Source organism: Phyllobates terribilis, unplaced genomic scaffold (assembly GCF_046119375.1).
Source record: "Phyllobates terribilis strain yellow unplaced genomic scaffold, ASM4611937v1 Scaffold_1__5_contigs__length_1240528914, whole genome shotgun sequence".
Taxonomy (NCBI): domain Eukaryota; kingdom Metazoa; phylum Chordata; class Amphibia; order Anura; family Dendrobatidae; genus Phyllobates; species Phyllobates terribilis.
This window is the reverse complement of record NW_027362761.1, coordinates 990,621,205-990,648,946: the sequence shown is the minus strand read 5'-3', so window position 1 is coordinate 990,648,946 and position 27,742 is coordinate 990,621,205.

Genomic DNA, 27,742 nt, shown 5'->3' with positions numbered 1-27,742 from the left:
TTTGTGTCTGAACAGTCATCGAGACACTGAAACTGTTTTTTTATGCAAAAAGGTGGATTACACCCAGATTTGAAACGTGGAAGAGGAAAACCACAGTTCTATTTCTCTGGCCTACACTAGAACCTTTGAAACAGGTATATTTGTGTCTGAACAGTCAGCAAGACACTCAAACTGTTTTTTTTTATGTAAAAAAGGCAGAAAGGTGGATTACACCCAGATTTGAACCGTGTAAGAGGAAAACCACAGTTCTAGTACTCTGGCCTACACCAGAATCTTTTAAACAGATATATTTGTGTCTGAACAGTCAGCGAGATACTGAAACTGTTTTTTTACGCAAAAATGTGGATTACACCCAGATTTGAACTGTGGAAGAGGAAAACCATAGTTCTCGTTCTCTGGCCTACACCAGAATCTTTTAAACAGATATATTTGTGTCTGAACAGTCAGCGAGACACTGAAACTGTTTTTTTTTATGCAAAGAGGTGGATTACACCCTGATTTGAACTGTGGAAGAGGAAAACCACAGTTCAAGTTCTCTGACCTACACCAGAATCTTTTAAACAGATATATTTGTGTCTGAGCAGTCAGCGAGACACTGAAACAGTTTTTTTTATGCAAACTGGTGGATTACACCCAGATTTGAACCGTGGAAGAGGAAAACCACAGTTCAAGTTCTCTGGCCTACACCAGAATCTTTTAAACAGATATATTTGTGTCTGAACAGTCAGCGAGACACTGAAACAGTTTTTTTTTTATGCAAAAAGGTGGATTACACCCAGATTTGAACCGTGGAAGAGGAACAGCACAGTTCTAGTTCTCTGGCCTACAACAGAATCTTTTAAACAGATATATTTGTGTCTGAACAGTCAGCGAGACACTGAAACAGTTTTTTTTTATGCAAAAAGGTGGGTTACACCCAGATTTGAACTGTGGAAGAGGAAACCCACAGTTCTAGTTCTCAGGCCTACACCAGAATCTTTTAAACAGATATATTTGTGTCTGAACAGTCAGCGAGACACTGAAACTGTTTTTTTTATGCAAAAAGGTGGATTACACCCTGATTTGAACTGTGGAAGAGGAAAACCACAGTTAAAGTTCTCTGGCCTACACCAGAATCTTTTAAACAGATATATTTGTGTCTGAACAGTCAGCGAGACTCTCAAACTGTTTTTTTATGTAAGAAAGGCAGAAAGGTGGATTACACCCAGATTTGAACCGTGTAAGAGGAAAACCACAGTTCTAGTACTCTGGCCTACACCAGAATCTTTTAAACAGATATATTTGTGTCTGAACAGTCATCGAGACACTGAAACTGTTTTTTTATGCAAAAAGGTGGATTACACCCAGATTTGAAACGTGGAAGAGGAAAACCACAGTTCTATTTCTCTGGCCTACACTAGAACCTTTGAAACAGGTATATTTGTGTCTGAACAGTCAGCAAGACACTCAAACTGTTTTTTTTTATGTAAAAAAGGCAGAAAGGTGGATTACACCCAGATTTGAACCGTGTAAGAGGAAAACCACAGTTCTAGTACTCTGGCCTACACCAGAATCTTTTAAACAGATATATTTGTGTCTGAACAGTCAGCGAGATACTGAAACTGTTTTTTTACGCAAAAATGTGGATTACACCCAGATTTGAACTGTGGAAGAGGAAAACCATAGTTCTCGTTCTCTGGCCTACACCAGAATCTTTTAAACAGATATATTTGTGTCTGAACAGTCAGCGAGACACTGAAACTGTTTTTTTTTTATGCAAAGAGGTGGATTACACCCTGATTTGAAGTGTGGAAGAGGAAAACCACAGTTCAAGTTCTCTGGCCTACACCAGAATCTTTTAAACAGATATATTTGTGTCTGAGCAGTCAGCGAGACACTGAAACAGTTTTTTTTATGCAAACTGGTGGATTACACCCAGATTTGAACCGTGGAAGAGGAAAACCACAGTTCAAGTTCTCTGGCCTACACCAGAATCTTTTAAACAGATATATTTGTGTCTGAACAGTCAGCGAGACACTGAAACAGTTTTTTTTTAAGCAAAGAGGTGGAGTACACCCAGATTTGAACCATGGAAGAGGAAAACCACAGTTCTAGTTCTCTGGCCTACACCAGAATCTTTTAAACAGATATATTTGTGTCTGAACAGTCAGCGAGACATTGAAACTCTTTTTTTTTTAATGCAAAGAGGTGGATTACACCCAGATTTGAACCGTGGAAGAGGAAAACCTCAGTTCTAGTTCTCTGGCCTACACCAGAATCTTTTAAACAGATATATTTGTGTCTGAACAGTCAGCGAGACACTCAAACTGTTTTTTTTATGTAAAAAAGGCAGAAAGGTGGATAACTCCCAGATTTGAACCGTGTAAGAGGAAAACCACAGTTCTAGTACTCTGGCCTACACCAGAATCTTTTAAACAGATATATTTGTGTCTGAACAGTCAGCGAGACACTGAAACTGTTTTTTTACGCAAAAAGGTGGATTACACCCAGATTTGAACCGTGTAAGAGGAAAACCACAGTTCTAGTCCTCTGGCCTTCACCAGAATCTTTTAAACAGATATATTTGTGTCTGAACAGTCAGCGAGACACTGAAACTGTTTTTTTTTATGCAAAAAGGTGGATTACACCCTGATTTAAACTGTGGAAGAGGAAAACCACAGTTCTAGTTCTTTGGCCTACACCAGAATCTTTTAAACAGATATATTTGTGTCTGAACAGTCAGCGAGACACTGAAACTGTTTTTTTTTATGCAAAAAGGTGGATTACACCCAGATTTGAACCGTGGAAGAGTAAAACCACAGTTCTAGTTCTCTGGCCTACACCAGAATCTTTTAAACAGATATATTTGTGTCTGAACAGTCAGCGAGACTCTCAAACTGTTTTTTTATGTAAGAAAGGCAGAAAGGTGGATTACACCCAGATTTGAACCGTGTAAGAGGAAAACCACATTTCTAGTACTTTGGCCTACACCAGAATCTTTTAAACAGATATATTTGTGTCTGAACAGTCAGTGAGACACTGAAACTGTTCTTTTAATGCAATAAGGTGGATTACACCCAGATTTGAACTGTGGAAGAGGAAAACCACAGTTCTAGTTGTCTGGCCTACACCAGAATCTTTTAAACAGATATATTTGTGTCTGAACAGTCAGCGAGACACTCAAACTGTTTTTGTTTATGCAAAATGGTGGATTACACCCAGATTTGAAACGTGGAAGAGGAAAACCACAGTTCTATTTCTCTGGACTACACCAGAACCTTTCAAACAGATATATTTGTGTCTGAACAGTCAGCAAGACACTCAAACTGTTTTTTTTATGTAAAAAAGACAGAAAGGTGGATTACACCCAGATTTGAACAGTTTAAGAGGAAAACCACAGTTCTAGTACTCTGGCCTATACCAGAATCTTTTAAACAGATATATTTGTGTCTGAACAGTCAGCGAGACACTGAAACTGTTTTTTTATGCAAAAAGGTGGATTACACCCAGATTTGAACCATGGAAGAGGAAAACCACAGTTCTAGTTCTCTGGCCTACACCAGACTCTTTTAAACAGATATATTTGTGTCTGAACAGTCAGCGAGACACTGAAACTGTTTTTTTTTACGCAAAAAGGTGGATTACACCCAGATTTGAACCATGGAAGAGGAAAACCACAGTTCTATTACTCTGGCCTACACAAGTATCTTTTAAACAGATATATTTCTGTCTGAACAGTCAGCGAGACACTGAAACTGTTTTTTTACGCAAAAAGGTGGATTACACCCAGATTTGAACCATGGAAGAGTAAAACCACAGTTCTATTTCTCTGGCCTACACCAGAACCTTTTAAACAGATATATTTGTGTCTGAATAGTCGGCAAGACACTCAAACTGTTTTTTTATGTGAAAAAAGGCAGAAAGGTGGATTACACCCAGATTTGAAACATGCAAGAGGAAAACCACACTTCTAGTACTCTGGCCTACACCAGAATCTTTTAAACAGATATATTTGTGTCTGAACAGTCAGCGAGACACTGAAACTGTTTTTTTATGCAAAAAGGTGGATTACACCCAGATTTGAACTGTGGAAGAGGAAAACCATAGTTCTCGTTCTCTGGCCTACACCAGAATCTTTTAAACAGATATATTTGTGTCTGAACAGTCAGCGAGACATTGAAACTGTTTTTTTTTATGCAAAGAGGTGGATTACACCCAGATTTGAACCATGGAAGAGGAAAACCACAGTTCTAGTTCTGTGGCCTACACCAGACTCTTTTAAACAGATATATTTGTGTCTGAACAGTCAGCGAGACACTAAAACTGTTTTTTTTTATGCAAACAGGTGGATTACACCCAGATTTGAACCACGGAAGAGTAAAACCACAGTTCTAGTCCTCTGGCCTACACCAGAATCTTTTAAACAGATATATTTGTGTCTGAACAGTCAGCGAGACATTGAAACTGTTTTTTTTTCATGCAAAAGGTGGATTACACCCAGATTTGAACCATGGAAGAGGAAAACCACAGTTCTAGTTCTCTGGCCTACACCAGAATCTTTTAAACAGATATATTTGTGTCTGAACAGTCAGCGAGACACTCAAACAGTTTTTTTTATGTAAAAACAGCAGAAAGCTGGATTACACCCAGATTAGAATCGTGTAAGAGGAAAACCACAGTTCTTGTACTCTGGCCTACACCAGAATCTTTTAAACAGATATATTTGTGTCTGAACAGTCAGCAAGACACTGAAACTGTTTTTTTTATGAAAAATGGTGGATTACACCCAGATTTGAAACGTGGAAGAGGAAAACCACAGTTCTAGTTCTCTGGCCTACACCAGAACCTTTTAAACAGATATATTTGTGTCTGAACAGTCAGCGAGACACTGAAACTGTTTTTTTTTATGCAAAAAGGTGGATTACACCCTGATTTAAACTGTGGAAGAGGAAAACCACAGTTCTAGTTCTTTGGCCTACACCAGAATCTTTTAAACAGATATATTTGTGTCTGAACAGTCAGCGAGACACTGAAACTGTTTTTTTTTATGCAAAAAGGTGGATTACACCCAGATTTGAACCGTGGAAGAGTAAAACCACAGTTCTAGTTCTCTGGCCTACACCAGAATCTTTTAAACAGATATATTTGTGTCTGAACAGTCAGCGAGACTCTCAAACTGTTTTTTTATGTAAGAAAGGCAGAAAGGTGGATTACACCCAGATTTGAACCGTGTAAGAGGAAAACCACATTTCTAGTACTTTGGCCTACACCAGAATCTTTTAAACAGATATATTTGTGTCTGAACAGTCAGTGAGACACTGAAACTGTTCTTTTAATGCAATAAGGTGGATTACACCCAGATTTGAACTGTGGAAGAGGAAAACCACAGTTCTAGTTGTCTGGCCTACACCAGAATCTTTTAAACAGATATATTTGTGTCTGAACAGTCAGCGAGACACTCAAACTGTTTTTGTTTATGCAAAATGGTGGATTACACCCAGATTTGAAACGTGGAAGAGGAAAACCACAGTTCTATTTCTCTGGACTACACCAGAACCTTTCAAACAGATATATTTGTGTCTGAACAGTCAGCAAGACACTCAAACTGTTTTTTTTATGTAAAAAAGACAGAAAGGTGGATTACACCCAGATTTGAACAGTTTAAGAGGAAAACCACAGTTCTAGTACTCTGGCCTATACCAGAATCTTTTAAACAGATATATTTGTGTCTGAACAGTCAGCGAGACACTGAAACTGTTTTTTTATGCAAAAAGGTGGATTACACCCAGATTTGAACCATGGAAGAGGAAAACCACAGTTCTAGTTCTCTGGCCTACACCAGACTCTTTTAAACAGATATATTTGTGTCTGAACAGTCAGCGAGACACTGAAACTGTTTTTTTTTACGCAAAAAGGTGGATTACACCCAGATTTGAACCATGGAAGAGGAAAACCACAGTTCTATTACTCTGGCCTACACAAGTATCTTTTAAACAGATATATTTCTGTCTGAACAGTCAGCGAGACACTGAAACTGTTTTTTTACGCAAAAAGGTGGATTACACCCAGATTTGAACCATGGAAGAGTAAAACCACAGTTCTATTTCTCTGGCCTACACCAGAACCTTTTAAACAGATATATTTGTGTCTGAATAGTCGGCAAGACACTCAAACTGTTTTTTTATGTGAAAAAAGGCAGAAAGGTGGATTACACCCAGATTTGAAACATGTAAGAGGAAAACCACACTTCTAGTACTCTGGCCTACACCAGAATCTTTTAAACAGATATATTTGTGTCTGAACAGTCAGCGAGACACTGAAACTGTTTTTTTATGCAAAAAGGTGGATTACACCCAGATTTGAACTGTGGAAGAGGAAAACCATAGTTCTCGTTCTTTGGCCTACACCAGAATCTTTTAAACAGATATATTTGTGTCTGAACAGTCAGCGAGACATTGAAACTGTTTTTTTTTATGCAAAGAGGTGGATTACACCCAGATTTGAACCATGGAAGAGGAAAACCACAGTTCTAGTTCTGTGGCCTACACCAGACTCTTTTAAACAGATATATTTGTGTCTGAACAGTCAGCGAGACACTAAAACTGTTTTTTTTTATGCAAACAGGTGGATTACACCCAGATTTGAACCACGGAAGAGTAAAACCACAGTTCTAGTCCTCTGGCCTACACCAGAATCTTTTAAACAGATATATTTGTGTCTGAACAGTCAGCGAGACATTGAAACTGTTTTTTTTTCATGCAAAAGGTGGATTACACCCAGATTTGAACCATGGAAGAGGAAAACCACAGTTCTAGTTCTCTGGCCTACACCAGAATCTTTTAAACAGATATATTTGTGTCTGAACAGTCAGCGAGACACTCAAACAGTTTTTTTTATGTAAAAACAGCAGAAAGCTGGATTACACCCAGATTAGAATCGTGTAAGAGGAAAACCACAGTTCTTGTACTCTGGCCTACACCAGAATCTTTTAAACAGATATATTTGTGTCTGAACAGTCAGCAAGACACTGAAACTGTTTTTTTTATGAAAAATGGTGGATTACACCCAGATTTGAAACGTGGAAGAGGAAAACCACAGTTCTAGTTCTCTGGCCTACACCAGAACCTTTTAAACAGATATATTTGTGTCTGAACAGTCAGCAAGACACTCAAACTGTTTTTTTATGTAAAAAAGGCAGAAAGGTGGATTTCACCCAGATTTGAAACGTGTAAGAGGAAAACCACAGTTCTAGTACTCTGGCCTACACCAGAATCTTTTAAACAGATATATTTGTGTCTGAACAGTCAGCGAGACACTGAAACTGTTTTTTTATGCAAAAAGGTGGATTACTCCCAGATTTGAACCATGTAAGAAGAAAACCAAAGTTCTAGTTCTCTGGCCTACACCAGACTCTTTTAAACAGATATATTTGTGTCTGAACAGTCAGGGAGACACTGAAACTGTTTTTTTACGCAAAAAGGTGGATTACACCCAGATTTGTACCATGAAAGAGGAAAACCACAGTTCTATTACTCTGGCCTACACCAGAATCTTTTAAACAGATATATTTGTGTCTGAACAGTCAGCGAGACACTCAAACTTTTTTTTTTATGTAAAAAAGGCAGAAAGGTGGATTACACCCAGATTTGAACCGTGGAAGAGGAAAACCACAGTTCTAGTTCTATGGACTTCAACAGAATCTTTTAAACAGATATATTTGTGTCTGAACAGTCAGAAAGACACTCAAACTGTTTTTTTAATGCAAAAAGGTGGATTACACCCAGATTTGAACTGTGGAAGAGGAAAACCATAGTTCTCGTTCTCTGGCCTACACCACAATCTTTTAAACAGATATATTTTTGTCTGAACAGTCAGCGAGACACTGAAACTGTTTTTTTTCATGCAAACAGGTGGATTACACCCAGATTTGAACCATGGAAGAGTAAAACCACAGTTCTAGTTCTCTGGCCTACACCACAATCTTTTAAACAGATATATTTATGTCTGAACAGTCAGCGAGACACTGAAACTGTTTTTTTTCATGCAAACAGGTGGATTACACCCAGATTTGAACCATGGAAGAGTAAAACCACAGTTCTAGTCTCTGGCCTACACCAGAATCTTTTAAACAGATATATTTGTGTCTGAACAGTCAGCGAGACACTGAAACAGTTTTTTTTACGCAAAAAGGTGGATTACACCCAGATTTGAAACGTGGAAGAGGAATACCACAGTTCTATTTCTCTGGCCTACACCAGAACCTTTTAAACAGATATATTTGTGTCTGAACAGTCAGCGAGACACTGAAACTGTTTTTTTATGCAAAAAGGTGGATTACTCCCAGATTTGAACCATGTAAGAAGAAAACCACAGTTCTAGTTCTCTGGCCTACACCAGACTCTTTTAAACAGATATATTTGTGTCTGACCAGTCAGTGAGACACTGAAACAGTTTTTTTACGCAAAAAGGTGGATTACACCCAGATTTGAAATGTGTAAGAGGAAAACCACAGTTCTAGTACTCTGGCCTACACTAGAATCTTTTAAACAGATATATTTGTGTCTGAACAGTCAGCAAGACACTGAAACTGTTTTTTTTATGCAAAATGGTGGATTACACCCAGATTTGAACCGTGGAAGATGAAAACCACAGTCCTAGTTCTCTGGCCTACACCAGAATCTTTTAAACAGATATATTTGTGTCTGAACAGTCGGCGAGACACTCAAACTGTTTTTTTATGTAAAAAAGGCAGAAAGGTGGATTACACCCAGATTTGAATCGTGTAAGAGGAAAACCACAGTTCTAGAACTCTGGCCTACACCAGAATCTTTTAAACAGATATATTTGTGTCTGAACAGTCAGCGAGACACTGAAACTGTTTTTTTACGCAAAAAGGTGGATTACACCCAGATTTAAACCATGGAAGAGTAAAACCACAGTTCTAGTTCTCTGGCCTACACCAGACTCTTTTAAACAGATATATTTGTGTCTGAACAGTCAGCGAGACACTGAAACTGTTTTTTTACGCAAAAAGGTGGATTACACCCAGATTTGAACCATGGAAGAGGAAAACCACAGTTCTACCACTCTGGCCTACACCAGAATCTTTTAAACAGATATATTTGTGTCTGAACAGTCAGCGAGACACTGAAACTGTTTTTTTATGCAAAAAGGTGGATTACACCCAGATTTGAACTGTTAAAGAGGAAAACCACAGTTCTAGCTGTCTGGCCTACACCAGAATCTTTTAAACAGATATATTTATGTCTGAACAGTCAGCGAGACACTGAAACAGTTTTTCTTTATGCAAAAAGGTGGATTACACCCAGATTTGAACTGTGGAAGAGGAAAACCACAATTCTATTACTCTGGCCTACACCAGAATCTTTTAAACAGATATATTTGTGTCTGAACAGTCAGCGAGACAATAAAACAGTTTTTTTTATGCAAAAAGGTGGATTACACCCAGATTTGAACTGTGGAAGAGGAAAACCACAGTTCTAGTTCTCTGGACTACACCAGACTCTTTTAAACAGATATATTTGTGTCTGAACAGTCAGAGAGACACTGAAACTGTTTTTTTTACGCAAAAAGGTGGATTACACCCTGATTTGAACCGTGGAAGAGGAAAACCACAGTTCTATTACTCTGGCCTACACCAGAATCCTTTAAACAGATATATTTGTGTCTGAACAGTCAGCGAGACACTGAAACTGTTTTTTTATTCAAAAAGGTGGATTACACCCAGATTTGAACTGTGGAAGAGGAAAACCACAGTTCTAGTTGTCTGGCTTACACCAGACTCTTTTAAACAGATATATTTGTGTCTGAACAGTCAGCGAGACACTGAAACTGTTTTTTTTACGCAAAAAGGTGGATTACACCCTGATTTGAACCGTGGAAGAGGAAAACCACAGTTCTACTACTCTGGCCTACACCAGAATCCTTTAAACAGATATATTTGTGTCTGAACAGTCAGCGAGACACTGAAACTGTTTTTTTATTCAAAAAGGTGGATTACACCCAGATTTGAACTGTGGAAGAGGAAAACCACAGTTCTATTTCTCTGGACTACACCAGAACCTTTTAAACAGATATATTTGTGTCTGAACAGTCAGAAAGACACTCAAACTGTTTTTTTTATGTAAAAAAGGCAGAAAGGTGGATTACACCCAGATTTGAACAGTTTAAGAGGAAAACCACAGTTCTAGCTGTCTGGCCTACACCAGAATCTTTTAAACAGATATATTTGTGTCTGAACAGTCAGCGAGACATTGAAACTGTTTTTTTTTTATGCAAAGAGGTGGATTACACCCAGATTTGAACCGTGGAATTGGAAAACCACAGTTCTAGTTCTCTGGCCTACACCAGAATCTTTTAAATAGATATATTTGTGTCTGAACAGTCAGTGAGACATTGAAACTGTTTTTTTTACGCAAAAAAGTGGATTACACCCTGATTTGAACCGTGGAAGAAGAAAACCACAGTTCTATTACTCTGGCCTACACCAGAATCTTTTAAACAGATATATTTGTGTCTGAACAGTCAGCGAGACACTGAAACTTTTTTTTTTAGTGCAAAAAGGTGGATTACACCCAGATTTGAACCGTGTAAGAGGAAAACCACAGTTCTAGTTCTCTGGCCTACACCAGAATCTTTTAAACAGATATATTTGTGTCTGATCAGTGAGCGAGACACTGAAACTTTTTTTTTATGCAAAAAGTTCGATTACACCCAGATTTGAACTGTGGAAGAGGAAACCCACAGTTCTAGTTGTCTGGCCTACACCAGAATCTTTTAAACAGATATATTTGTGTCTGAACAGTCAACAAAACACTGAAACTGTTTTTTTTTATGCAAAATGGTGGATTACACCCAGATTTGAACCGTGTAAGAGGAAAACCACAGTTCTAGTACTCTGGCCTACACCAGAATCTTTTAAACAGATATATTTGTGTCTGAACAGTCATCGAGACACTGAAACTGTTTTTTTCGCAAAAAGGTGGATTACACCCAGATTTGAACCGTGGAAGAGTAAAACCACAGTTCTATTACTCTGGCCTACACCAGAATCTTTTAAACAGATATATTTGTGTCTGAACAGTCAGCGAGACACTAAAACTGTTTTTTTTTTATGCAAAGAGGTGGATTACACCAAGATTTGAACCGTGGAAGGGGAAAACCACAGTTCTAGTTCTGTGGCCTACACCAGAATCTTTTAAACAGATATATTTGTGTCTGAACAGTCAGGAAGACACTGAAACAGTTTTTTTTTATGCAAAAAGGTGGATTACACCCAGATTTGAACTGTGGAAGAGGACAACCACAGTTCTAGTTCTCTGGCCTACACCAGAATCTTTTAAACAGATATATTTGTGTCTGAACAGTCAGCGAGACACTGAAACTGTTTTTTTTTATGCAAAAAGGTGGATTACACCCAGATTTGAACCGTGGAAGAGGAAAACCACAGTACTAGTTCTCTGGCCTACACCAGAATCTTTTAAACAGATATATTTGTGTCTGAACAGTCAGCGAGACACTCAAACTGTTTTTTTTATGTAAAAAAGGCAGAAAGGTGGATTACACCCAGATTTGAACCGTGTAAGAGGAAAATCACAGTTCTAGTATTCTGGCCTACACCAAAATCTTTTAAACAGATATATTTGTGTCCGAACAGTCAGCGAGACCCTGAAACTGTTTTTTTATGCAAAAAGTTCGATTACACCCAGATTTGAACTGTGGAAGAGGAAACCCACAGTTCTAGTTGTCTGGCCTACACCAGAATCTTTTAAACAGATATATTTGTGTCTGAACAGTCAGCGAGACACTGAAACTGTTTTTTTTCACAAAAAGGTGGATTACACCCAGATTTGAACCGTGGAAGAGTAAAACCACAGTTCTATTACTCTGGCCTACACCAGAATCTTTTAAATAGATATATTTGTGTCTGAACAGTCAGCGAGACACTGAAACAGTTTTATTTTATGCAAAAAGGTGGATTACACCCAGATTTAAACTGTGGAAGAGGAAAACCACAGTTCTAGTTCTCTGGACTACACCAGACTCTTTTAAACAGATATATTTGTGTCTGAACAGTCAGAGAGACACTGAAACTGTTTTTTTTACGCAAAAAGGTGGATTACACCCTGATTTGAACCGTGGAAGAGGAAAACCACAGTTCTATTACTCTGGCCTACACCAGAATCCTTTAAACAGATATATTTGTGTCTGAACAGTCAGCGAGACACTGAAACTGTTTTTTTATTCAAAAAGGTGGATTACACCCAGATTTGAACTGTGGAAGAGGAAAACCACAGTTCTAGTTGTCTGGCTTACACCAGACTCTTTTAAACAGATATATTTGTGTCTGAACAGTCAGCGAGACACTGAAACTGTTTTTTTTACGCAAAAAGGTGGATTACACCCTGATTTGAACCGTGGAAGAGGAAAACCACAGTTCTACTACTCTGGCCTACACCAGAATCCTTTAAACAGATATATTTGTGTCTGAACAGTCAGCGAGACACTGAAACTGTTTTTTTATTCAAAAAGGTGGATTACACCCAGATTTGAACTGTGGAAGAGGAAAACCACAGTTCTATTTCTCTGGACTACACCAGAACCTTTTAAACAGATATATTTGTGTCTGAACAGTCAGAAAGACACTCAAACTGTTTTTTTTATGTAAAAAAGGCAGAAAGGTGGATTACACCCAGATTTGAACAGTTTAAGAGGAAAACCACAGTTCTAGCTGTCTGGCCTACACCAGAATCTTTTAAACAGATATATTTGTGTCTGAACAGTCAGCGAGACATTGAAACTGTTTTTTTTTTATGCAAAGAGGTGGATTACACCCAGATTTGAACCGTGGAAGAGGAAAACCACAGTTCTAGTTCTCTGGCCTACACCAGAATCTTTTAAATAGATATATTTGTGTCTGAACAGTCAGTGAGACATTGAAACTGTTTTTTTTACGCAAAAAAGTGGATTACACCCTGATTTGAACCGTGGAAGAAGAAAACCACAGTTCTATTACTCTGGCCTACACCAGAATCTTTTAAACAGATATATTTGTGTCTGAACAGTCAGCGAGACACTGAAACTTTTTTTTTTAGTGCAAAAAGGTGGATTACACCCAGATTTGAACCGTGTAAGAGGAAAACCACAGTTCTAGTTCTCTGGCCTACACCAGAATCTTTTAAACAGATATATTTGTGTCTGATCAGTGAGCGAGACACTGAAACTTTTTTTTTATGCAAAAAGTTCGATTACACCCAGATTTGAACTGTGGAAGAGGAAACCCACAGTTCTAGTTGTCTGGCCTACACCAGAATCTTTTAAACAGATATATTTGTGTCTGAACAGTCAACAAAACACTGAAACTGGTTTTTTTTTATGCAAAATGGTGGATTACACCCAGATTTGAACCGTGTAAGAGGAAAACCACAGTTCTAGTACTCTGGCCTACACCAGAATCTTTTAAACAGATATATTTGTGTCTGAACAGTCATCGAGACACTGAAACTGTTTTTTTCGCAAAAAGGTGGATTACACCCAGATTTGAACCGTGGAAGAGTAAAACCACAGTTCTATTACTCTGGCCTACACCAGAATCTTTTAAACAGATATATTTGTGTCTGAACAGTCAGCGAGACACTAAAACTGTTTTTTTTTTATGCAAAGAGGTGGATTACACCAAGATTTGAACCGTGGAAGGGGAAAACCACAGTTCTAGTTCTGTGGCCTACACCAGAATCTTTTAAACAGATATATTTGTGTCTGAACAGTCAGGAAGACACTGAAACAGTTTTTTTTTATGCAAAAAGGTGGATTACACCCAGATTTGAACTGTGGAAGAGGACAACCACAGTTCTAGTTCTCTGGCCTACACCAGAATCTTTTAAACAGATATATTTGTGTCTGAACAGTCAGCGAGACACTGAAACTGTTTTTTTTTATGTAAAAAGGTGGATTACACCCAGATTTGAACCGTGGAAGAGGAACACCACAGTACTAGTTCTCTGGCCTACACCAGAATCTTTTAAACAGATATATTTGTGTCTGAACAGTCAGCGAGACACTCAAACTGTTTTTTTTATGTAAAAAAGGCAGAAAGGTGGATTACACCCAGATTTGAACCGTGTAAGAGGAAAATCACAGTTCTAGTATTCTGGCCTACACCAAAATCTTTTAAACAGATATATTTGTGTCCGAACAGTCAGCGAGACCCTGAAACTGTTTTTTTATGCAAAAAGTTCGATTACACCCAGATTTGAACTGTGGAAGAGGAAACCCACAGTTCTAGTTGTCTGGCCTACACCAGAATCTTTTAAACAGATATATTTGTGTCTGAACAGTCAGCGAGACACTGAAACTGTTTTTTTTCACAAAAAGGTGGATTACACCCAGATTTGAACCGTGGAAGAGTAAAACCACAGTTCTATTACTCTGGCCTACACCAGAATCTTTTAAATAGATATATTTGTGTCTGAACAGTCAGCGAGACACTGAAACAGTTTTATTTTATGCAAAAAGGTGGATTACACCCAGATTTAAACTGTGGAAGAGGACAACCACAGTTCTAGTTGTCTGGCCTACACCAGAATCTTTTGAAAAAAACAGATATATTTGTGTCTGAACAGTTAACAAAACACTGAATCAGTTTTTTTTTATGCAAAATGGTGGATTACACCCAGATTTGAACCGTGGAAGAGGAAAACCACAGTTCTATTTCTATGGCCTACACCAGAATCTTTTAAACAGATATATTTGTGTCCGAACAGTCAGCAAGACTCTCAAACTGTTTTTTTTAGGTAAAAAAGGCAGAAAGGTGGATTACACCCATATTTGAACCGTGTAAGAGGAAAACCAGAGTTCTAGTACTCTGGCATACACCAGAATCTTTTAAACAGATATATTTGTGTCTGAACAGTCAGCGAGACACTGAAACTGTTTTTTTTACGCAAGAAGGTGAATTACACCCAGATTTGAACTGTGGAAGAGGAAAACCACAGTTCTACCACTCTGGCCTACACCAGAATCTTTTAAACAGATATATTTGTGTCTGAACAGTCAGCGAGACACTGAAACTGTTTTTTTATGCAAAAAGGTGGATTACACCCAGATTTGAACTGTTAAAGAGGAAAACCACAGTTCTAGCTGTCTGGCCTACACCAGAATCTTTTAAACAGATATATTTATGTCTGAACAGTCAGAGAGACACTGAAACAGTTTTTCTTTATGCAAAAAGGTGGATTACACCCAGATTTGAACTGTGGAAGAGGAAAACCACAATTCTATTACTCTGGCCTACACCAGAATCTTTTAAACAGATATATTTGTGTCTGAACAGTCAGCGAGACACTAAAACAGTTTTTTTTATGTAAAAAGGTGGATTACACCCAGATTTGAACTGTGGAAGAGGAAAACCACAGTTCTAGTTCTCTGGACTACACCAGACTCTTTTAAACAGATATATTTGTGTCTGAACAGTCAGCGAGACACTGAAACTGTTTTTTTTACGCAAAAAGGTGGATTACACCCTGATTTGAACCGTGGAAGAGGAAAACCACAGTTCTATTACTCTGGCCTACACCAGAATCCTTTAAACAGATATATTTGTGTCTGAACAGTCAGCGAGACACTGTAACTGTTTTTTTATTCAAAAAGGTGGATTACACACAGATTTGAACTGTGGAAGAGGAAAACCACAGTTCTATTTCTCTGGACTACACCAGAACCTTTTAAACAGATATATTTGTGTCTGAACAGTCAGAAAGACACTCAAACTGTTTTTTTTATGTAAAAAAGGCAGAAAGGTGGATTACACCCAGATTTGAACAGTTTAAGAGGAAAACCACAGTTCTAGTACTCTGGCCTACACCAGAATCTTTTAAACAGATATATTTGTGTCTGAACAGTCAGTGAGACACTGAAACTGTTTTTTTTATGCAAAAAGGTGGATTACACCCAGATTTGAACCATGGAAGAGGAAAACCACAGTTCTATTACTCTGGTCTACACCAGAATCTTTTAAACAGATATATTTGTGTCTGAACAGTCAGCGAGACACTAAAACTGTTTTTTTTTATGCAAACAGGTGGATTACACCCAGATTTGAACCATGGAAGAGTAAAACCACAGTTCTAGTTCTCTGGCCTACACCAGACTCTTTTAAACAGATATATTTGTGTCTGAACAGTCAGCGAGACACTGAAACTGTTTTTTTACGCAAAAAGGTGGATTACACCCATATTTGAACCACGGAAGAGGAAAACCACAGTTCTATTACTCTGGCGTACACCAGAATCTTTTAAACAGATATATTTGTGTCTGAACTGTCAGCGAGACACTGAAACTGTTTTTTTTCACAAAAAGGTGGATTACACCCAGATTTGAACTGTGGAAGAGTAAAACCACAGTTCTATTATTCTGGCCTACACCAGAATCTTTTAAACAGATATATTTGTGTCTGAACAGTCAGCGAGACACTAAAACTATTTTTTTTTTATGCAAAGAGGTGGATTACACCCTGATTTGAACCGTGGAAGGGGAAAACCACAGTTCTAGTTCTCTGGCCTACACCAGAATCTTTTAAACAGATATATTTGTGTCTGAACAGTCAGCAAGACACTGAAACAGTTTTTTTTTATGCAAAAAGGTGGATTACACCCAGATTTGAACTGTGGAAGAGGACAACAACAGTTCCAGTTCTCTGGCCTACACCAGACTCTTTTAAACAGATATATTTGTGTCTGAACAGTCAGCGAGACACTAAAACTGTTTTTTTTCGCAAAAAGGTGGATTACACCCAGATTTGAACCGTGGAAGAGGAAAACCACAGTTCTATTACTCTGGCCTACACCAGAATCTTTTAAATAGATATATTTGTGTCTGAACAGACAGCAAGACACTGAAACAGTTTTTTTTTATGCAAAAAGGTGGATTACACCCAGATTTGAACTGTGGAAGAGGACAACCACAGTTCTAGTTGTCTGGCCTACACCAGAATCTTTTGAAAAAAACAGATATATTTGTGTCTGAACAGTTAACAAAACACTGAATCAGTTTTTTTTTATGCAAAATGGTGGATTACACCCAGATTTGAACTGTGGAAGAGGAAAACCACAGTTCTATTTCTATGGCCTACACCAGAATCTTTTAAACAGATATATTTGTGTCCGAACAGTCAGCAAGACTCTCAAACTGTTTTTTTTAGGTAAAAAAGGCAGAAAGGTGGATTACACCCATATTTGAACCGTGTAAGAGGAAAACCACAGTTCTAGTACTCTGGCATACACCAGAATCTTTTAAACAGATATATTTGTGTCTGAACAGTCAGCTAGACACTGAAACTGTTTTTTTTACGCAAGAAGGTGGATTACACCCTGATTTGAACTGTGGAAGAGGAAAACCACAGTTCTACCACTCTGGCCTACACCAGAATCTTTTAAACAGATATATTTGTGTCTGAACAGTCAGCGAGACACTGAAACTGTTTTTTTATGCAAAAAGGTGGATTACACCAAGATTTGAACTGTTAAAGAGGAAAACCACAGTTCTAGCTGTCTGGCCTACACCAGAATCTTTTAAACAGATATATTTATGTCTGAACAGTCAGCGAGACACTGAAACAGTTTTTCTTTATGCAAAGAGGTGGATTACACCCAGATTTGAACTGTGGAAGAGGAAAACCACAATTCTATTACTCTGGCCTACACCAGAATCTTTTAAACAGATATATTTGTGTCTGAACAGTCAGCGAGACATTAAAACAGTTTTTTTTATGCAAAAAGGTGGATTACACCCAGATTTGAACTGTGGAAGAGGAAAACCACAGTTCTAGTTCTCTGGACTACACCAGACTCTTTTAAACAGATATATTTGTGTCTGAACAGTCAGCGAGACACTGAAACTGTTTTTTTTACGCAAAAAGGTGGATTACACCCTGATTTGAACCGTGGAAGAGGAAAACCACAGTTCTATTTCTCTGGCCTACACCAGAATCCTTTAAACAGATATATTTGTGTCTGAACAGTCAGCGAGACACTGAAACTGTTTTTTTATTCAAAAAGGTGGATTACACCCAGATTTGAACTGTGGAAGAGGAAAACCACAGTTCTAGTTGTCTGGCCTACACCAGACTCTTTTAAACAGATATATTTGTGTCTGAACAGTCAGCGAGACACTGAAACTGTTTTTTTTTACGCAAAAAGGTGGATTACACCCTGATTTGAACCGTGGAAGAGGAAAACCACAGTTCTATTACTCTGGCCTACACCAGAATCCTTTAAACAGATATATTTGTGTCTGAACAGTCAGCGAGACACTGAAACTGTTTTTTTATTCAAAAAGGTGGATTACACCCAGATTTGAACTGTGGAAGAGGAAAACCACAGTTCTATTACTCTGGCCTACACCGGAATCTTTTAAACAGATATATTTGTGTCTGAACAGTCAGCGAGACTTTGAAACTGTTTTTTTTTTATGCAGAGAGGTGGATTACACCCAGATTTGAACCGTGGAAGAGGAAAACCACAGTTCTAGTTCTCTGGCCTACACCAGAATCTTTTAAATAGATATATTTGTGTCTGAACAGTCAGTGAGACATTGAAATTGTTTTTTTTACGCAAAAAGGTGGATTACACCCTGATTTGAACCGTGGAAGAAGAAAACTACAGTTCTATTACTCTGGCCTACACCAGAATCTTTTAAACAGATATATTTGTGTCTGAACAGTAAGCGAGACACTCAAACTTTTTTTTTTAGTGCAAAAAGGTGGATTACACCCAGATTTGAACCGTGTAAGAGGAAAACCACAGTTCTATTTCTCTGGACTACACCAGAATCTTTTAAACAGATATATTTGTGTCTGAACAGTCAGCGAGACACTGAAACTTTTTTTTTATGCAAAAAGTTCGATTACACCCAGATTTGAACTGTGGAAGAGGAAACCCACAGTTCTAGTTGTCTGGCCTACACCAGAATCTTTTAAACAGATATATTTGTGTCTGAACAGTCAACAAAACACTGAAACTGTTTTTTTTTATGCAAAATGGTGGATTACACCCAGATTTGAACCGTGTAAGAGGAAAACCACAGTTCTAGTACTCTGGCCTACACCAGAATCTTTTAAACAGATATATTTGTGTCTGAACAGTCATCGAGACACTGAAACTGTTTTTTTTCGCAAAAAGGTGGATTACACCCAGATTTGAACCGTGGAAGAGTAAAACCACAGTTCTATTACTCTGGCCTACACCAGAATCTTTTAAACAGATATATTTGTGTCTGAACAGTCAGCGAGACACTAAAACTGTTTTTTTTTTATGCAAAGAGGTGGATTACACCAAGATTTGAACCGTGGAAGGGGAAAACCACAGTTCTAGTTCTCTGGCCTACACCAGAATCTTTTAAACAGATATATTTGTGTCTGAACAGTCAGGAAGACACTGAAACAGTTTTTTTTTATGCAAAAAGGTGGATTACACCCAGATTTGAACTGTGGAAGAGGACAACCACAGTTCTAGTTCTCTGGCCTACACCAGAATCTTTTAAACAGATATATTTGTGTCTGAACAGTCAGCGAGACACTGAAACTGTTTTTTTTTATGCAAAAAGGTGGATTACACCCAGATTTGAACCGTGGAAGAGGAAAACCACAGTACTAGTTCTCTGGCCTACACCAGAATCTTTTAAACAGATATATTTGTGTCTGAACAGTCAGCGAGACACTCAAACTGTTTTTTTTATGTAAAAAAGGCAGAAAGGTGGATTACACCCAGATTTGAACCGTGTAAGAGGAAAACCACAGTTCTAGTATTCTGGCCTACACCAGAATCTTTTAAACAGATATATTTATGTCTGAACAGTCAGCGAGACACTGAAACAGTTTTTCTTTATGCAAAAACGTGGATTACACCCAGATTTGAACTGTGGAAGAGGAAAACCACAATTCTATTACTCTGGCCTTCACCAGAATCTTTTAAACAGATATATTTGTGTCTGAACAGTCAGCGAGACACTAAAACAGTTTTTTTTTATGTAAAAAGGTGGATTACACCCAGATTTGAACCGTGGAAGAGGAAAACCACAGTTCTAGTTCTCTGGACTACACCAGACTCTTTTAAACAGATATATTTGTGTCTGAACAGTCAGCGAGACACTGAAACTGTTTTTTTTACGCAAAAAGGTGGATTACACCCTGATTTGAACCGTGGAAGAGGAAAACCACAGTTCTATTACTCTGGCCTACACCAGAATCCTTTAAACAGATACATTTGTGTCTGAACAGTCAGCGAGACACTGTAACTGTTTTTTTATTCAAAAAGGTGGATTACACCCAGATTTGAACTGTGGAAGAGGAAAACCACAGTTCTCTTTCTCTGGACTACACCAGAACCTTTTAAACAGATATATTTGTGTCTGAACAGTCAGAAAGACACTCAAACTGTTTTTTTTATGTAAAAAAGGCAGAAAGGTGGATTACACCCAGATTTGAACAGTTTAAGAGGAAAACCACAGTTCTAGTACTCTGGCCTACACCAGAATCTTTTAAACAGATATATTTGTGTCTGAACAGTCAGCGAGACACTGAAACTGTTTTTTTTATGCAAAATGGTGGATTACACCCAGATTTGAACCATGGAAGAGGAAAACCACAGTTCTATTACTCTGGTCTACACCAGAATCTTTTAAACAGATATATTTGTGTCTGAACAGTCAGCGAGACACTAAAACTGTTTTTTTTTATGCAAACAGGTGGATTACACCCAGATTTGAACCATGGAAGAGTAAAACCACAGTTCTAGTTCTCTGGCCTACACCAGACTCTTTTAAACAGATATATTTGTGTCTGAACAGTCAGCGAGACACTGAAACTGTTTTTTTACGCAAAAAGGTGGATTACACCCATATTTGAACCACGGAAGAGGAAAACCACAGTTCTATTACTCTGGCGTACACCAGAATCTTTTAAACAGATATATTTGTGTCTGAACTGTCAGCGAGACACTGAAACTGTTTTTTTTCACAAAAAGGTGGATTACACCCAGATTTGAACAGTGGAAGAGTAAAACCACAGTTCTATTATTCTGGCCTACACCAGAATCTTTTAAACAGATATATTTGTGTCTGAACAGTCAGCGAGACACTAAAACTATTTTTTTTTTATGCAAAGAGGTGGATTACACCAAGATTTGAACCGTGGAAGGGGAAAACCACAGTTCTAGTTCTCTGGCCTACACCAGAATCCTTTAAACAGATATATTTGTGTCTGAACAGTCAGCAAGACACTGAAACAGTTTTTTTTTATGCAAAAAGGTGGATTACACCCAGATTTGAACTGTGGAAGAGGAAAACAACAGTTCCAGTTCTCTGGCCTACACCAGACTCTTTTAAACAGATATATTTGTGTCTGAACAGTCAGCGAGACACTAAAACTGTTTTTTTTCGCAAAATGGTGGATTACACCCAGATTTGAACCGTGGAAGAGGAAAACCACAGTTCTATTACTCTGGCCTACACCAGAATCTTTTAAATAGATATATTTGTATCTGAACAGACAGCAAGACACTGAAACAGTTTTTTTTTATGCAAAAAGGTGGATTACACCCAGATTTGAACTGTGGAAGAGGACAACCACAGTTCTAGTTGTCTGGCCTACACCAGAATCTTTTGAAAAAAACAGATATATTTGTGTCTGAGCAGTTAACAAAACACTGAATCAGTTTTTTTTTATGCAAAATGGTGGATTACACCCAGATTTGAACTGTGGAAGAGGAAAACCACAGTTCTATTTCTATGGCCTACACCAGAATCTTTTAAACAGATATATTTGTGTCCGAACAGTCAGCAAGACTCTCAAACTGTTTTTTTTAGGTAAAAAAGGCAGAAAGGTGGATTACACCCATATTTGAACCGTGTACGAGGAAAACCACAGTTCTAGTACTCTGGCATACACCAGAATCTTTTAAACAGATATATTTGTGTCTGAACAGTCAGCGAGACACTGAAACTGTTTTTTTTACGCAAGAAGGTGGATTACACCCAGATTTGAACTGTGGAAGAGGAAAACCACAGTTCTACCACTCTGGCCTACACCAGAATCTTTTAAACAGATATATTTGTGTCTGAACAGTCAGCGAGACACTGAAACTGTTTTTTTATGCAAAAAGGTGGATTACACCAAGATTTGAACTGTTAAAGAGGAAAACCACAGTTCTAGCTGTCTGGCCTACACCAGAATCTTTTAAACAGATATATTTATGTCTGAACAGTCAGCGAGACACTGAAACAGTTTTTCTTTATGCAAAGAGGTGGATTACACCCAGATTTGAACTGTGGAAGAGGAAAACCACAATTCTATTACTCTGGCCTACACCAGAATCTTTTAAACAGATATATTTGTGTCTGAACAGTCAGCGAGACATTAAAACAGTTTTTTTTATGCAAAAAGGTGGATTACACCCAGATTTGAACTGTGGAAGAGGAAAACCACAGTTCTAGTTCTCTGGACTACACCAGACTCTTTTAAACAGATATATTTGTGTCTGAACAGTCAGCGAGACACTGAAACTGTTTTTTTTATGCAAAAAGGTGGATTACACCCTGATTTGAACCGTGGAAGAGGAAAACCACAGTTCTATTACTCTGGCCTACACCAGAATCCTTTAAACAGATATATTTGTGTCTGAACAGTCAGCGAGACACTGAAACTGTTTTTTTATTCAAAAAGGTGGATTACACCCAGATTTGAACTGTGGAAGAGGAAAACCACAGTTCTAGTTGTCTGGCCTACACCAGACTCTTTTAAACAGATATATTTGTGTCTGAACAGTCAGCGAGACACTGAAACTGTTTTTTTTTACGCAAAAAGGTGGATTACACCCTGATTTGAACCGTGGAAGAGGAAAAACACAGTTCTATTACTCTGGCCTACACCAGAATCCTTTAAACAGATATATTTGTGTCTGAACAGTCAGCGAGACATTGAAACTGTTTTTTTTTTATGCAAAGAGGTGGATTACACCCAGATTTGAACCGTGGAAGAGGAAAACCACAGTTCTAGTTCTCTGGCCTACACCAGAATCTTTTAAATAGATATATTTGTGTCTGAACAGTCAGTGAGACATTGAAACTGTTTTTTTTACGCAAAAAGGTGGATTACACCCTGATTTGAACCGTGGAAGAAGAAAACCACAGTTCTATTACTCTGGCCTACACCAGAATCTTTTAAACAGATATATTTGTGTCTGAACAGTCAGCGAGACACTGAAACTTTTTTTTTTAGTGCAAAAAGGTGGATTACACCCAGATTTGAACCGTGTAAGAGGAAAACCACAGTTCTAGTTCTCTGGCCTACACCAGAATCTTTTAAACAGATATATTTGTGTCTGAACAGTCAGCGAGACACTGAAACTTTTTTTTTATGCAAAAAGTTCGATTACACCCAGATTTGAACTGTGGAAGAGGAAACCCACAGTTCTAGTTGTCTGGCCTACACCAGAATCTTTTAAACAGATATATTTGTGTCTGAACAGTCAACAAAACACTGAAACTGTTTTTTTTTATGCAAAATGGTGGATTACACCCAGATTTGAACCGTGTAAGAGGAAAACCACAGTTCTAGTACTCTGGCCTACACCAGAATCATTTAAACAGATATATTTGTGTCTGAACAGTCATCGAGACACTGAAACTGTTTTTTTCGCAAAAAGGTGGATTACACCCAGATTTGAACCGTGGAAGAGTAAAACCACAGTTCTATTACTCTGGCCTACACCAGAATCTTTTAAACAGATATATTTGTGTCTGAACAGTCAGCGAGACACTAAAACTGTTTTTTTTTTATGCAAAGAGGTGGATTACACCAAGATTTGAACCGTGGAAGGGGAAACCCACAGTTCTAGTTCTCTGGCCTACACCAGAATCTTTTAAACAGATATATTTGTGTCTGAACAGTCAGGAAGACACTGAAACAGTTTTTTTTTATGCAAAAAGGTGGATTACACCCAGATTTGAACTGTGGAAGAGGACAACCACAGTTCTAGTTCTCTGGCCTACACCAGAAACTTTTAAACAGATATATTTGTGTCTGAACAGTCAGCGAGACACTGAAACTGTTTTTTTTTATGCAAAAAGGTGGATTACACCCAGATTTGAACCGTGGAAGAGGAAAACCACAGTACTAGTTCTCTGGCCTACACCAGAATCTTTTAAACAGATATATTTGTGTCTGAACAGTCAGCAAGACACTCAAACTGTTTTTTTTTATGTAAAAAAGGCAGAAAGGTGGATTACACCCAGATTTGAACCGTGTAAGAGGAAAACCACAGTTCTAGTATTCTGGCCTACACCAAAATCTTTTAAACAGATATATTTGTGTCCGAACAGTCAGCGAGACCCTGAAACTGTATTTTTATGCAAAAAGTTCGATTACACCCAGATTTGAACTGTGGAAGAGGAAACCCACAGTTCTAGTTGTCTGGCTTACACCAGAATCTTTTAAACAGATATATTTGTGTCTGAACAGTCAGCGAGACACTGAAACTGTTTTTTTTCACAAAAAGGTGGATTACACCCAGATTTGAACCGTGGAAGAGTAAAACCACAGTTCGATTACTCTGGCCTACACCAGAATCTTTTAAATAGATATATTTGTGTCTGAACAGTCAGCGAGACACTGAAACAGTTTTTTTTTATGCAAAAAGGTGGATTACACCCAGATTTGAACTGTGGAAGAGGACAACCACAGTTCTAGTTGTCTGGCCTACACCAGAATCTTTTGAAAAAAACAGATATATTTGTGTCTGAACAGTTAACAAAACACTGAATCAGTTTTTTTTTATGCAAAATGCTGGATTACACCCAGATTTGAACCGTGGAAGAGGAAAACCACAGTTCTATTTCTATGGCCTACACCAGAATCTTTTAAACAGATATATTTGTGTCCGAACAGTCAGCAAGACTCTCAAACTGTTTTTTTTAGGTAAAAAAGGCAGAAAGGTGGATTACACCCATATTTGAACCGTGTAAGAGGAAAACCACAGTTCTAGTACTCTGGCATACACCAGAATCTTTTAAACAGATATATTTGTGTCTGAACAGTCAGCGAGACACTGAAACTGTTTTTTTACGCAAGAAGGTGGATTACACCCAGATTTGAACTGTGGAAGAGGAAAACCACAGTTCTTCCACTCTGGCCTACACCAGAATCTTTTAAACAGATATATTTGTGTCTGAACAGTCAGCGAGACACTGAAACTGTTTTTTTATGCAAATAGGTGGATTACACCCTGATTTGAACTGTTAAAGAGGAAAACCACAGTTCTAGCTGTCTGGCCTACACCAGAATCTTTTAAACAGATATATTTATGTCTGAACAGTCAGCGAGACACTGAAACAGTTTTTCTTTATGCAAAAAGGTGGATTACACCCAGATTTGAATTGTGGAAGAGGAAAACCACAATTCTATTACTCTGGCCTACACCAGAATCTTTTAAACAGATATATTTGTGTCTGAACAGTCAGCGAGACACTGAAACTGTTTTTTTATTCAAAAAGGTGGATTACACCCAGATTTGAACTGTGGAAGAGGAAAACCACAGTTCTAGTTGTCTGGCCTACACCAGACTCTTTTAAACAGATATATTTGTGTCTGAACAGTCAGCGAGACACTGAAACTGTTTTTTTTTTACGCAAAAAGGTGGATTACACCCTGATTTGAACCGTGGAAGAGGAAAACCACAGTTCTATTACTCTGGCCTACACCAGAATCCTTTAAACAGATATATTTGTGTCTGAACAGTCAGCGAGACACTGAAACTGTTTTTTTATTCAAAAAGGTGGATTACACCCAGATTTGAACTGTGGAAGAGGAAAACTACAGTTCTATTTCTCTGGACTACACCAGAACATTTTAAACAGATATATTTGTGTCTGAACAGTCAGAAAGACACTCAAACTGTTTTTTTTATGTAAAAAAGGCAGAAAGGTGGATTACACCCAGATTTGAACAGTTTAAGAGGAAAACCACAGTTCTAGTACTCTGGCCTACACCAGAATCTTTTAAACAGATATATTTGTGTCTGAACAGTCAGCGAGACACTGAAACTGTTTTTTTTATGCAAAAAGGTGGATTACACCCAGATTTGAACCATGGAAGAGGAAAACCACAGTTCTATTACTCTGGTCTACACCAGAATCTTTTAAACTGATATATTTGTGTCTGAACAGTCAGCGAGACACTAAAACTGTTTTTTTATATGCAAACAGGTGGATTACACCCAGATTTGAACCATGGAAGAGTAAAACCACAGTTCTAGTTCTCTGGCCTACACCAGACTCTTTTAAACAGATATATTTGTGTCTGAACAGTCAGCGAGACACTAAAACTGTTTTTTTACGCAAAAAGGTTTATTACACCCAGATTTGAACCACGGAAGAGGAAAACCACAGTTCTATTACTCTGGCGTACACCAGAATCTTTTAAACAGATATCTTTGTGTCTGAACAGTCAGCGAGACATTGAAACTGTTTCTTTTTATGCAAAGAGGTGGATTACACCCAGATTTGAACCGTGGAAGAGGAAAACCACAGTTCTACTACTCTGGCCTACACCAGAATCTTTTAAACAGATATATTTGTGTCTGAACAGTCAGCGAGACACTGAAACTGATTTTTTATGCAAAAAGGTGGATTACACCCAGATTTGAACTGTGGAAGAGGAAAACCACAGTTCTAGCTGTCTGGCCTACACCAGAATCTTTTAAATAGATATATTTGTGTCTGAACAGTCAGCGAGACATTGAAACTGTTTTTTTTTTTATGCAAAGAGGTGGATTACACCCAGATTTGAACCGTGGAAGAGGAAAACCACAGTTCTAGTTCTCTGGCCTACACCAGAATCTTTTAAATAGATATATTTGTATCTGAACAGTCAGCGAGACATTGAAACTGTTTTTTTTACGCAAAAAGGTGGATTACACCCTGATTTGAACCGTGGAAGAAGAAAATCACAGTTCTATTACTCTGGCCTACACCAGAATCTTTTAAACAGATATATTTGTGTCTGAACAGTCAGCGAGACACTGAAACTTTTTTTTTTAGTGCAAAAAGGTGGATTACACCCAGATTTGAACCGTGTAAGAGGAAAACCACAGTTCTAGTTCTCTGGACTACACCAGAATCTTTTAAACAGATATATTTGTGTCTGAACAGTCAGCGAGACACTGAAACTGTTTTTTTATGCAAAAAGTTTGATTACACCCAGATTTGAACTGTGGAAGAGGAAACCCACAGTTCTAGTTGTCTGGCCTACACCAGAATCTTTTAAACAGATATATTTGTGTCTGAACAGTCAGCGAGACACTGAAACTGTTCTTTTTCGCAAAAAGGTGGATTACACCCAGATTTGAACCGTGGAAGAGTAAAACCACAGTTCTATTACTCTGGCCTACACCAGAGTCTTTTAAACAGATATATTTGTGTCTGAACAGTCAGCGAGACACTAAAACTGTTTTTTTTTTATGCAAAGATGTGGATTACACCAAGATTTGAACCGTGGAAGGGGAAAACCACAGTTCTAGTTCTCTGGCCTACACCAGAATCTTTTAAACAGATATATTTGTGTCTGAATAGTCAGGAAGACACTGAAACAGTTTTTTTTTATGCAAATAGGTGGACTACACCCAGATTTGAACTGTTGAAGAGGACAACCACAGTTCTAGTTCTCTGGCCTACACCAGAATCTTTTAAACAGATA